Source organism: Salmo trutta, chromosome 1, assembly GCF_901001165.1.
Source record: "Salmo trutta chromosome 1, fSalTru1.1, whole genome shotgun sequence".
NCBI lineage: Eukaryota > Metazoa > Chordata > Actinopteri > Salmoniformes > Salmonidae > Salmo > Salmo trutta.
Window position 1 is genome coordinate 11,233,651 of NC_042957.1, and position 15,082 is coordinate 11,248,732.

A 15,082-nucleotide genomic window follows, 5' to 3' on the forward strand; every position below is an offset into this window, starting at 1 on the left:
TCTGTAAGATACAACAAGTTGAAGGTTGCCATTTACTGTAGTGGGGTAATATTTGATGTGTATGCACATTATATACACCTCACGTGACCAATAACAATACAATGCAATTAATATGATTAAAGTCTACTAAACTGAATATCTGACTCAATTTAACATAGTAAAACCATGTGCAATCAAGTATGATGTGTTTAAGTTGACTAAGATCAAGGGATGGTCATGAGAAGCAAACATCAAAGCAAATATTATTGAATAAAAAGAATGGATTCACATACAAGGCATAAAGCTTCAGTTACAAGCCAATACTGACATTAAAGCAATATTCTAGGCATATAGATCCTAGGTTAACTTACAAGAACAAAGAGATGAACAAAGAGATGCCAACTAGGCCAGATGCCTAAAAACCTAGGAAATGAGAATTGATAATACATCCTTCCTCCAGGGACTGGATACAAGATAAGAGACAGAAGAAAGGAATTTCATTCCATTTAGAACAGCTGAAAACCAACCACCATTGACCAATCAAATGATACCAAGTTTACAGTAACCTGATCACCCAGGCCCAATATCTCCACAGTGTATCACAGCATCTAAAGGCCTGTGTGGGGGATGAGACCAATGGAAATAGACAATAAAAAACCCTTTGCATTGAGTAATTTACAGTTCACCCTGTACAGATACCATAGAGATCATACATCTATATCTTCAGAGTTTCAGATAGATACCGAACATGGATACTGTAGTAGTATTCTGTCTCGGGCCATTTGCCATTTGGTGACAGAGAGCACATAATGTAGGGCAGAGCCCAGAACAACTAGAAAAATAGGCGGACATTTTTGTAGTCCAAAAAAGTGCCATAAACTTCCTTGTAATATGGTAATGTGATCTAATTTGAAACTTTTCTTCAGTGAAGTTACTAGGAGCCCATTAAACTAGACTTTAGTAAACTGAGAAATGCATAATAGTTGTCTCCTCATAACGTTGTAGATTATGATGAGGTTTCTGGTATTCTTTTGCCATGATCTGTGTTATTTGTTACTGTGTAAATGTGCCCACAGTAGCCTGTTTCTTGTATGCCATACCAGTAACTGTTTACTACCATAGTGCGGGAAGTCATTTAGGGGTGATGGTGGTGCCACTGATTATTTTTCTTGCCCACGTTACAGACGGATATATCGGTCTGCTAATACAGGACTAGTAAAGGCCCAGTGCTCTACTTTTGTGAAAAAATATTATTTTCAATATTAAATGTTTTGTTATTAGTTGCAGCACCCTCAGTGCCCCTATTACAGTTGTATACTTTAGTCCTTTTCTGAGTCAAGATCACTTTCTGAGTCAAAATGCATGCCAAGATCTAAGCCTATGTAACATTAACCAATAACAAACAGTTCTGGAGCAATGAGGTTGGTGCAGTAGGGAATAGGCCCAATACATTATTACTGCATATTGGCTATATGATCACACTGGTAAATAATGTGTTGTATTACTTATGAGGCACAGCTAAGTGAGCATAATCATTTGTTATATTACTTGTGAGGCCTCTTTTTCTGGGGACTGATGGCCTGCATCTGATGGTCAGTCTGAGGGGAGGGAGCAGCGGGGAAGCTGCCTCTCATCCGACTTCCCCTCCCTCTGCCCTCCTTCCCTTCACTGAGAAAAGGGGACAAAGTCGTTCAGCTGATTGCGCACTGCATTATTTCTGCCTCATGCACAAATTCATGTTGTGACTCTGACCAGAGAAAGTGAAATATTCCTCGATATAACAAAAATACATTGTTGTTGTTTTTTTACAGAAATGTTTGGTGATCGACTAGGAATGCCTTTGAAATCGACCAGTCTATCGCCATCGACCGATTGGTGACCACTGCTTTGGTCTATGTGTCTCCAACTCACATCTCATCCCTTTATTCTCTCTCTCTCTCTCTCTCTCTCTCTCTCTCTCTCTCTCTCTCTCTCTCTCTCTCTCTCTCTCTCTCTCTCTCTCTCTCTCTCTCTCTCTCTCTCTCTCTCTCTCTCTCTCTCTCTCTCTCTCTCTCTCTCTCTCTCTCCTCTCTCTCTCTCTCTCTCTCTCTCTCTCTCCATCTCTCTCCTCTCTCTCTCTCTCTCTCTCTCTCTCTCTCTCTCTCTCGCTCTCTCTCTCTCTCTCGCTCTCTCTCTCTCTCCATCTCTCTCTCTCTCTCTCTCTCTCTCTCTCCATCTCTCTCTCTCTCTCTCTCTCTCTCTCTCTCTCTCTCTCTCCTCTCCATCTCTCTCTCTCTCTCTCTCTCTCTCTCTCTCTCTCTCTCAATTTCAATTCAATTTACTGGGCTTTATTGGCATGGGAAACATATGTTTACAAAAGAAAAGAATAAAGACACTTCACATGTCATATTATGTTTATATACAGTGTTGTAATGATGTGCAAATAGTTCAAGTACAAAAGGGAAAATAAATCAACATAAATCTAGGTTTTATTTACAATGGTGTTTGTTCTTCACTGGTTGCCCTTTTCTTGTGGCAACAGGTCACAAATCTTGCTGCTGTAATGGCACGCTGTGATATTTCACCCAATAGATAGGTGTTTATCAAAATGTGATTTGTTTTCAAATTCTTTGTGGGTCTGTGTAATTTAAGGGAAATATGTGTGTCTAATATGGTCATATATTTGGCAGGAGGTTAGGAAGTGCTGCTCAGTTTCCACCTAATTTTGTGGGCAGTGTGCACATCAAATCAAATCAAATCAAATGTATTTATATAGCCCTTCTTACATCAGCTGATATCTAAAAGTGCTGTACAGAAACCCAGCCTAAAACCCCAAACAGCAAGCAATGCAGGTGTAGAAGCACGGTGGCTAGGAAAAACTCCATAGAAAGGCCAGAACCTAGGAAGAAACCTAGAGAGGAACCAGGCTATGAGGGGTGGCCAGTCCTCTTCTGGCTGTGCCAGGTGGAGATTATAACAGAACATGGCCAAGATGTTCAAATGTTCATAAATAACCAGCATGGTCAAATAATAATAATCACAGTTGTCGAGGGTGCAACAAGTCAGCACCTCAAGAGTAAATGTCAGTTGGCTTTTCATAGCCGATCATTGAGAGTATCTCTACCGCTCCTGATGTCTCTAGAGAGTTGAAAACAGCAGGTCTGGAACAGGTCAGGGTTCCATAGCCGCAGGCAGAACAGTTGAAACTGGAGCAGCAGCACGGCCAGGTGGACTGGGGACAGCAAGGAGTCATCATGTCAGGTAGTCCTGAGGCATGGTCCTAGGGCTCAGGTCCTCCGAGAGAGAGAAAGAAAGAAAGAGAGAAAGTGAGAATTAGAGAGAGCATACTTAAATTCACACAGGACACCGGATAAGACAGGAGAAATACTCCAGATATAACAGGTTGACCCTAGCCCCCCGACACATAAACTACTGCAGCATAAATACTGGAGGCTAAGACAGGAGGGGTCAGGACACACTGTGGCCCCAACAGACGATACCCCCGGACAGGGTCAAACAGGAAGGATATAACCCCACCCACTTTGCCAAAGCACAGCCCCCACACCACTAGAGGGATATCTTCAACCACCAACTTAACATCCTGAGACAAGGCCGAGTATAGCCCACAAAGACCTCCGCCACGGCACAACCCAAGTGGAGGGCGCCAACCCAGACAGGAAGACCACGTCAGTGACTCAACCCACTCAAGTGACGCACCCCTCCTAGGGACGGCATGGAAGAACACCAATAAGCCAGTGACTCAGCCCTTGTAATAGGGTTAGAGGCAGAGAATCCCAGTGGAGAGAGGGGAACCGGCCGGGCACAGACAGCAAGGGTCGGTTCGTTGCGCCAGAGCCTTTCCGTTCACCTTCACACTCCTGGGCCAGACTACACTCAATCATAGGACCTACTGAAGAGATGAGTCTTCAGTAAAGCCTGTCTTAAAGCCTGTCTTTTCTTGAGATCCAGGTATGTCTTCGGCTGCCTTTATCAATAGCAACGCTATGCTCACTGAGTCTGTACATAGTCAAAGATTTCCTTAGTTGTGGGTCAGTCACAGTTAATTGTGGGTCAGTCACAGTGGTCAGTAGACATGTGACTGTACGAGGATGCCCTGCACCATTACTGTCCCAGACTTATAGAGGTTGACAGAGGTTGGTTCAATTTCCTCAATGTCTAGTATTCTGGGCTTCAATTGGATGTTTGTCCCACATTTTAAAATCCAGTTTATTGAGTGGCACCCTAACCTCACTTCCGTAAAGAGCTATTGATAGGATTACGCTGTCAAATATGTTGGTCCAAATTCTATTTGGGATGTTGATTTTGAATAATTTCATTTTTATTGCATACAATGCTCTGCAGGCTTTTTCTTTGAGTGCATTCACTGCCATATTAAAGTTTCCGGATGCAGATATGGTCAGACCACGGTATGAGTCATTTTTAGTGTGTTCAATTATGTTGTTCAGGGTGAATTTGTAATGGTCGTCGTTTGTAGTTGAAGAAGAAGTGGACCAAAACGCAGCGTGGTAAGTGTTCATGATATTTATTACCAAGAAACACTCAGACAAGAAATAACCAAAAAAACAACAAAACGAAAGCGAACAGTTCCGTCAGACACAGACACTAAACAGAAAATAACTACCCACAAAACACAGGTGGGAAAAGGCTTCCTATGTATGATTCCCAATCAGAGACAACGATATACAGCTGCCTCTGATTGGGAACCCTACTCGATCACAACAAAGAAATATACAACATAGAATGCCCACCCCACATCACACCCCGACCTAACAAATAGAGGAATAAAACATCTCTCAAAGGTCAGGGCGTGTGTAACGATCGTCTGACAGAGGGGACCAAGATGCTGTGTGGTAAGTGCTCATATTAACTTTAATGACACTTTAAATAAAACAAGAAAACGAAAGCCAACAGTTCTGCCAGGTGAACACACAAGACAGAAAACAACTACCCACAAAACCCCAAAGGAAAACAAGCTGCCTAAGTATGGCTCCCAATCAGCAACAACGATGTACAGCGGTCCCATTGAGAGCCATACCAGGCCAAAACAAAGAAATACAAAGCATAGAAAAAAGGACATAGAATGCCCACCCTAGTCACACCCTGGCCTAACCAAAATAGAGAATAAAACCCTCTCTATGGCCAGGGCGTGACAGTGTGACAGAATTTATATTTGTGTTTCTAACATCTGATTTTCGTTTTTATTTAAGTTTACTGCCAGAGCCCAATTATTGCAATATTGCTCTGGAATATTAAGGTTCTGTTGAAGACCTTCTTTGGTTGGTGATAGAATTACCAAATCATCAGCATATAGCAGGTATTTTACCTCTGTGTCAAATAGGGAGTCCTGTGGCTGGAGAATGGTCCAACATGTCCAACATGGTCCAACATTGATATAAATGTTGAAAAGATTTGGACTCAAACTCTAGCCTGGTCTCACACCTCGACGTTGTGAAAATAATTATGTTCTTTGGTTTTTGATATTTATTGCACACTTGTTTTCTGTGTACATACATTTAATTAAGTCATACACTTTACCACCAAGCCCACTTTGAAGAATTTTGTAGAATAGCCCTTCGTGCCAAATAGAATCAAATGATTTTTAAAGTCAATAAAGCAATCAAAGATTTTTCCCTCTTTTTTTTGGTGGACGTGTTTATTAATTAGTGTGTGTAAGGTGTATATGGTCAGTAGTGTGATGGTTGGGGAGAAAGTCAATTTGACATTTACTTATTAGATTTTTTTTTCTTCAAAATTCTACAGAAAACCTTTCTCAAGTTGCTGTTTACACAAATCCCCTTGTAAATATTGGGGTCTGATTTGTCTCCACTTTTGTGGATAGGGGAGATGAGCCCCTGCTTCCAGACATCAGGAAGCAGCCAGAAGTTAAAACCATGTTGAACAATTTAAGCACAGCATTTTGCAACTCAGGTGTGCTGTTTTTCAGCATTTCATTTCTGATGTTGTCTAGACCACAAGCCTTCTTTGATTTTATAGATTTGAGCTTTTCATTTAGTTCTTGTTGGGTTATTGGGTAATCTAATGGATTTTGGTTGTTTTTAATGACTGATTCAAGGATGTTAAATTTTTCTTGAGTTTGAGTTTAGTTTATTTTTACAGGGACAGTGCACATTAATCAACGTTTCTTGAATTTGTAATTGGTTATGTTGTAAGTCTTTTGTGGGATGTTTTTGCATAGATTATCTAAATATGTTTTCCAAATTCCTTCCTATTGTATGGCTAATTCTTCTGGCTTTGTTGCTCTTAAATTGTTCCAAATGTCCCAGAACAAGATTTTGGTAAATTGCGTTTTCAATTTCATCAAGCGTCTTATTGGTATAATTCAATTTCTTGCATTTCAGTGCATGTTTATACTGATTCAGAGTTTCAAAGTATTCATAGTGTAGCTCTGGGTTGTTTAGCTGCTTATGTTTTTCATTTGACATTTGTCTTAGGTGTTTTCTAATTGTCTTACATTCGTTATCAAACAATTTTTCAGAAACATTTTGTTTTTTGTTTCTGATGTTGCATTTCTTTGGTTTGCTCAAATTTGCTTTTGATGCTGCTTTTTGGAATATGCAATTGACATTTTGAGTAGCCAAATTGACACCATCTTTATTGTTTTGGTATTGTGAGTTATTGAAAAACTGTATAGAGTTCATCATTTCATTTGAGTTCAATGTTTCACTGAATCTCTCTGCACGGTTTTGAGCACATCTGTACGATTGGTTTATGTTGTAGAGTTTATTGGGCTGTTTTGTTAATGAATATTGCCGGTTCATTTCTTTAGAAACACGTTGATCTGACTGTGATCTGACAACGGTGTCTGTGGTCTGACAATGAATGCACTAATGGAGGAGGGGTCGATGTCAGTGATGGTATAATCGACTACACTTGTCCCAAGAGCTGAGCAGTAAGTAAACTGGCCTAAAGAGTCCCCTCTGATTCTACCATTAAGCATGTACAGGCCTAAGGCTCGACAGAGATGCACTAACTCCTTTCCATTTCGTTCAGTATTTGGTCAGGAATGTTTCTATTATTTATAATAGGGCTCCTGTACAAGGAGGGGTGTCCACATATGTGGTGGTTACCTCCTGCATCAGTGTAGTCAGGCTCAGAACCTGTTCTTGCATTGAAATCTCCACAAAGAAGCACTTTACCCTCTGCCTGAAATTGAATGATTTCTATATGGAGATTGTCAAAAAACAGATCATCATAATATGACGAATCTGAAGGAAGAGCATAAGCTGCACATATGTATACATCATTGTCACAATAGATTTTACATTTGTTAAGTTTTAGCCAAATGTGGATAGTAACTTTTTTCATGTCATTTAGTGCTAAGTCTTGCTTATGCCAAATTATGATTCCACCTGAGTCCCGGCCCCATTTAACATTTTTATGTTTGATTGATGGCAGTAAACTTTCTCTATGGCCTGAGGGACACTGAGTATCTATGTTTCCATGACACCATGTTTCCAGTAGGATTATGATGTCCTGTCCCTTGATGTTTTTAAGAAATTCTGGATCTGTCTGTCTGTCTGTCTGTCTGTCTGTCTGTCTGTCTCTCTCGCTCGCTCTGTCTCTCTCTGTCTCTCTCTGTCTCTCTCTGTCTCTTTCTGTCTCTTTCTGTCTCTCTCTGTCTCTGTCTCTCTCTCTCTCTCTCTCTCTCTTTCTGTCTCTCTTTCTGTCTGTCTCTCTGTCTCTCTCTCTCTCCCTGTCTCTCTCTCTGTCTCTCTCTCTCTCTGTCTCTCTTTGTCTCTGTCTGTCAGATGCCACGTGTTTCTATATGAGATCAATGCCCTGTTGCAGCCACTGACCTGAAAAGGCAGAAAAAGCCTCATTGGCCCCACTGTTATCAATAGATGTCTAATTAAGGACTTGATACTTCCTAAGAGCTAAACCTACATATTCTACTGCTGCTTGTCTTGCTGATTTTCTGAGATAATATTAGAGGAAACTGAATTGTTGCTTTTTTGCATTAATGCTGGTTTCAGCCTGTTGTAGGGTGGTGGATTTGTGATAGTAAATAACACATCTTTCAGTTTAGCCTGGCTGTTACAGGGGGGATGGGGGTTGTATTATGTGGGCCACATATTAAGGCTAGAGTGCTCATTTTGTCAGACTGGCATGAACGGGCAATGTGGCACCCCTCACAGGGGGTCCTAGTTTAATATCCGATTTGGGATGGTCCTGGGACAGATTGCCATGGTAGGGGGCCACTCATTTGGCCTGGAGTGTTAATGAACTAGACAGGCCCTAGGTCAACCTGACCGGCAGAAGAGGACAGAATTGGGGATGAACACTTTAAAATCAGTGACGTGCACTGAACAATGGTTCAGTCATTAATGCCAATTGAGAGAGTGAGGGAGTGCTGCAACACTTCCCAAACTGTCTAGGTAGTAGCTACCATGCAGAGGAGCTCCAAGCTGACTGACCAGACAGGGACACCCTGCTCTCCCAGGGGGCTGGGCAGGCCATCCCCAGGCTTCTGGGCCTCCTCCACCACCTCTGGCTCCTGCCCTACATCCATGCATTTCTGTTTGGAGGAATCTGATGTTTCAGCCTCCTCTTCCAGCAGGTCCTCCCCATGCAGCCTGACATCCAGCCCCAGCCCCAGCAATGCTCAGAACAGCAGCAGCCCGATCAGCAGCAGCAGTGAGGCTTACGACAGCATGGACAGCTGGAGTTCCGGGTCCACCTGCCTGCTCCACAGCTCCATCAGTAATCACAGCCAGGAGACCTTGCAAGCCAGATTCAACGGCCCCAGCTCAGCCAGAGGGCCTCACGGTGGAACTTGTGCACACAGACTCCAGGGAGGGGCATACTGCCTCGTGGGGCTACATGAGGGGGCAGCACAGGCAGCACTGGGAGGGGTAGCATGGCTGGGGAGAGGGAGGGGGAGGAGGGCTGGTTCTGTGCACAGCCTGACCTCCAGTAGCCAGTACACCACAACAGCCACCAGCATTAGCAGCAGTTGCAACACGATCAACACGTCAGTGTGTTATTGTTGGCTGGAGCAAAAGTTCGAAGCCAAACTTAAGTTCTCACAGTTCCTGGACGACGTGAGCGGAAGAGTGCTGGTCCCAGGCAACCTGGAGGCTTTTAGGAAACTCCCGCCGCCCCCTCCTCCCCAGAGATCCAGCTCCCTCAGCCCCAGAACCAGCCTCAGCACCACCACAGAGTCCAGAGATGTGATCCAAGTGGAGTGCCAGTGGAGCAGCACTCCACCATGCTCGGTAACCCAGCAGCGCAGCACCCGGACTGGCGAGAGGAGGCAGGAAGAGCAGGGTCTCATTGAGACGCCCGTGGAGAAAACCTACCTGGAGACGGACATTGATAGCGTCCGTAGGGGGGATGAGCTGAAGGACATTAAGATCAGGAAGGAGAAAACGTTGTCAACGCTAGAGAGGGAGAGGAGAATGGGTGTGGGAGGAATAGCACCTCCTCCAGAATTCCGTCAGGACACATTGGGAAGGTATAGAAATCCCAGTCCAGTTTTGTGGGATGAGGGATTGGTGATGAGATATCCCAACTGCTCTAACTCTCTCCCCAGAGGGATCAACATGGTGAGTAATGTTATACCCTGTTGTGGTGTGCCATTTTTTTATACACATCCCGTATGTCTACTGAGCATGCTCAGTACATTACAGTGATTGCGCAATAGTGCGTAGTACAAGGTGTGTCATTACAAAAAGCCATAAACTCATTTTCAAAAAGCCTGATGCACAATAATATCAGATTGTCTTCAACTAAATAATGTCTGAAGCGAATAAAGGCTAACATTTTCTAAGTTGGAGAATTTTGCCTTGTTCAAACACCTGAAACAGCTTGTTCCTGCAATCTAGAGCCATAATCCTTTTTTTTTGCATATCTAAGCATACCTCTTGAGCTATCTGTATCCTCCTGACTGATGGTGGTTTTTTAAGAAACTACATTTGCTTCTCTCCATCTCTGCTAAAGTCTGGGTGAAAGATTTCAAGGAATGTGAGTCTTATTCAGTACATTTCGTTATTGCTTACTTTTTAAAAGTCCAGCAACCTTGCCAGCAGGCATGTCAACTGAGATAAGCTAGCTACTCTATCTTGACTGATAGCCTGAAATGGCTTCTTGGTAGCTAGTTATTTATTTCATCTTTATTTAACTAGGCAAGTCAGTTAAGAACAAATTCTTATTTACGATGACGGCCTACCCTCGATCAATTGTGCGCCACCCTATGGGACTCCCAATCACGGCCGGTTGTGATTCTGCCTGGAATCGAACCAGGGTCTGTAGTGATGCCTCTAGCACTGAGATGCAGTGCCTTAGACCGCTGCGTCACTCAGGAGCCCTAAATTATGAGGTTGGGAGATTGGGAACCTATCTGGGCTAGCGAAAGCCAACTTCATAAAATTGCTTGGTGGGTAGTAGTTTTACAGAGAAAAAAAATATATATTCCATTTGTATTTTTTAACTGGACAAATCTGACTGGACACGTGCCCCTGTGTCCCCTATGGACATTATGCCTGTGATATTACAATTCTATTTGTGCGTTTCATTACTAGAACCATCTAGTCACTTACTAATTACACAAACTACTGAACCATAGAATCATCTAGTCACTTACTAATTACACAAACTACTGAACCATAGAACCATCTAGTCACTTACTAAATATACAAAGTATTGATCCATAGAACCATCTTGTCACTTACTAAATATACAAAGTATTGATCCATAGAACCATCTAGTCACTTACTAATTACACAATCTACTTAACCATAGAACCATCTAGTCACTTACTAATTAGACAAACTGTTGAACCATAGAACCATCTAGTCACTTACTAATTTGCTAATAACATCTCTATGTATGGCGTCTATCATTTGTGACTCAGTTGGTAGAGCATGGCTTGCAAGGCCAGAATTGTGGGTTTGATTTCTCCTGGATTCCCGCTTACCTTGGCACTTGCAAGGTCAGAATTGTGGGTTTGATTCCGGCTGGGAACATACATATGAAAATATATGCACCCATGACTGTAAGTCGGTTTAGATAAAAGTTTCTGCTAAATGGCATATATTATTGTTATTACCATTATTATAATTATTATTATTACTATTATTGTTCTTATTATTACTATTATTAATACTATTATTACTATTGCCTTTATTATAATTATTATCATAATTATTATTACTATTATTATTAGTACCATTATTATAATTATTATTACTAATATTATTATTACCATTATAATAATAATAATTATTACTATTATTAATACTATTATTATTACTGGTATTATTATTATTATTGCTACTGCTATTATTAATGCTATTATTATTATTATTAATACTATTATTATTACTATTGTTACTATTATTATTATTGTTAATACTATTATCAATACTATTGTTATTATTATTGATGCTATTACTATTATTATTATTATTAATAATACTAGTATTAATACTAGTAATAATACTATTATTATTGCTATTGCTATTATCAATACTATTAGTATTACTATTATTAATACTATTAATATTAGTAATACTATTATTATAATTATTACTGTTGCTATTATTAATACTATTATTATTATTATTGTTGCTGTTATTATTATTATTATTATTTATATTATTATTGATATTACTATTATTAATACTACTATTATTATTAATGCTATTATTATTACTCTTATTAATACTATTATTGTTATTATAACTATTATTAATACTATTATTAATACTACTATTATTACTATTGCTATTATTAATACTGCTGCTATTACTATTGCTATTATTAATACTCTTATTACTATTCCTATTATTAATACTATTATTATTATTATTATTATTGCTATTATTAATACTATTATTACTATTATTATTATTGCTATTGTTATTATAATTACTATTATTTGTATTGTTATTTCTATTATTGCTATTATGTTGTACTATAATTATTTATTATTACTATTATTATTATTATTATTATTATTTTTCCGATGATTTGTATTAGTATTATTATTACAATTATATTGCTATTAGTATTGTTATTACTATTATTATTATTATTATTACTACTATTATTATTACTATTATTTTTGTTATTATTTTTATTATTACTATTTTTATTGCTACAATAATTGCTATTATTTGTATTGTTATTTGTATTATTAATATCATTATTACTAATATGTTTACTATTGTTTTTATTATCGCTATTATTATTACTATTATTTTTACTATTATTTGACAATGACTTTTATTATTATTATTGTTACTATTATTATTATTCATATTATTTTACAATTATTTTTATTATTATTATTATTAATATTATTATTACTATTATTATTATTCATAATATTATTATTACTATTATTATTACCATTATTATTATTATCTTTACTATTATTTGTATTATTATTAATATTGCTATTATTATTATTACTAATATTATTATTACTATTATTACTATTATTTGTATTATCATTATTACTATTATTATTATTATTATTATTATTATTGCTAATATTATCACTATTATTTGTATTATTATTACTATTATTAATTATATTACTATTATTATTACTATTATTGTTATTATTACTATTATTATTACTATTATTTGAATTATTATTATTATTACTATTATTAATTATATTACTATTATTATTACTATTATTTGAATTATTATTATTATTACTATTATTATTACTATTATTATTATTACTCTCAGTATGTAGGCTAATGTAGGAAGGAATGGCTTTGTAAATACTCACAGAACTAATTTAAACCGGCTGATATTTACTCCAACACAACACAGTGGTCTCCTCAAAGCTACTTTGATACTAAATCTAATTACGAGTTAAAACACTAGAACTTATGCATATCTATATATTTATATATTATACAAAATAAACCAAAAAGTTTAGCCAATCACTAAAACAACATGGAATGTCATGCATTTGCAGCTTCCACCCCATGCTGCTAACCCCTTTCTGGAGAGTTATCAATATTAGCAAATTAACGATAATGCATTTTCTCTCTTGTAATTGTTAGCCTTTTGGCTATGAGTTGTGTAGCCACTCAGAGTGGCCCATTGTTAAGTCTGTGTCCTGTTTATGACACTCGCAATTGTTACACATTCATAATAAGACAGTATTATAACATTAGACATAAGAATGTGCATATCTGTTATCCAACAGGTATAATCTCGAACACCCAGAACTAAAATCTTGAAGTAATTGTGTCAGATGCTTGATTAGGTTCTGGGGGAGACATTAGCGAAGTCTCCACTCCGTAAACATAAAGTCTCAGCCAGTTTCGGGCCAGTCCATGGGCCAAACGACCCTTGCCCTTCTGAAATTCGAAGGTCTCAAGTATAGTACTTGGGGTTTGTCCTTTACAGAACACCTGAAAAATCGTGATTTGTCTGAATGATCGATCAGTGATGAAAAGTCATCGTACTACTATTATGCTACTACTACTATTTATGTTAAACACATCTGTCCATGAGAGAGTACAACAGATATTGCTGCTGTTGCTAGGTGCTTTATAATTCAGAATTTCAGTGTTATCATGGATTTAATTGGTAACAAGGGAAATATCAAATATCTTATTCTGCATTTATTCAGTAAGGATCATATGTCATTTGCCTTTAAAGCGGCAATCAGCTGTTGAAACAATAACAAAGCGTGTTTCGGTAGGTTGTATTTGTAAAAAACATGGGCTGGAAAAATGTAACCACTCTAAAATTCATAGACAGAGCTATGTGTGCAGGGACTGACCATCCATTACATCAAAATTATAGTTTCAACCATGTTTTGAGGCTATATAGTGTTTATATACATTTACTTTGTTTACAAACATTGGACTAAAACAAACTTATATTCTGGGTTCTGATAGGGTATGAAAGTTGAACACAGCTAATGAGGCATTTATAAGTTATTTTCTTCAAGAATAAATGGGTCCAGATCATTAATTTAATAAGTCCAAACATGGATGTAGCAACTGCAGGTTGCCTCTTTAGGCTTTCAAAAGCCTAAATATCTCTGAGACATCATCTCCACATAGGTATCACAGACATTCAGTAATGAAAGAGAAAATAACATTGCCTTAATTTATTGTCTGATTAAAATTCAGTCTTTGCCGTCACCTTAGCAACTGCTTTATAAAAGGTGGGCGGTGAGGGGGCTGAGAGACAAGTGTGTGTGTGAGCTTGTTTGTGTGTTTGTGTCAGTGTCAGTGTGTGTGTGTGTGTGTGTGTGTGTGTGTGTGTGTGTGTGTTTGTGTGTATGTGTGAATGTGCACGTGTGAGTGTGTGGGTATGTGTATGGATGTGTGCACACGTTCATGTGTGCTCGTACATACACGTAGGCGTGTGTGTGTGTATCTGTAAAGTTGATTTCTCTCTCAGTAGTATTTCACAGGATTCCTTCTACAGCATGGTGCTAGCTGAGAGCAGTGCCATCATGACAGGCACATGGCCTTCTGCTCTCATATCACTTCCTGTCAAATAACAATTGAACTCATTAACTATGTTTCTTTTACGGCATTATTTGTTTGTTTGACTGCGCAGCAAAATAAATATTTTTTACAGTACAAGTCAAAGTTTGGACACATCTACTTATTCCAGGGTTTTTCTTTATTTTAATAATTTTTCTACATTTTAGAATAAAGAAATAAAAACTTTGAAATAACACATACGGAATCATGAAGTAACCAAATCCAAATATATTTTCTATTTGAGATTCTTCAAAGTTGCCACCCCCGCCATGATGACAGCTTTTCACACTCTTGGCATTTTCTCAACCAGCTTCATGAGGTAGTCACCTGGAATGCATTTCAATTAATTTCAAGTTACTTTGTGGAATTTCTTTCCTTCTTAAATGTGTTTGAGCCAATCAGTTGTGTTGTGACAAGGTAGGGGTGGTATACAGAAGATAGCCCTATTTGGTAACATACCAAGTCCATATTATGGCAAGAACAGCTCAAATAAGCAAAGTGAAACAACAGTCCATCATTACTTTAAGACATGAAGGTCAGTCAATCCGGAGAATTTCAAGAACTTTCTTCAAGTGCAGTCGCAAGAATCATCAAACGCTATGATGAAACTT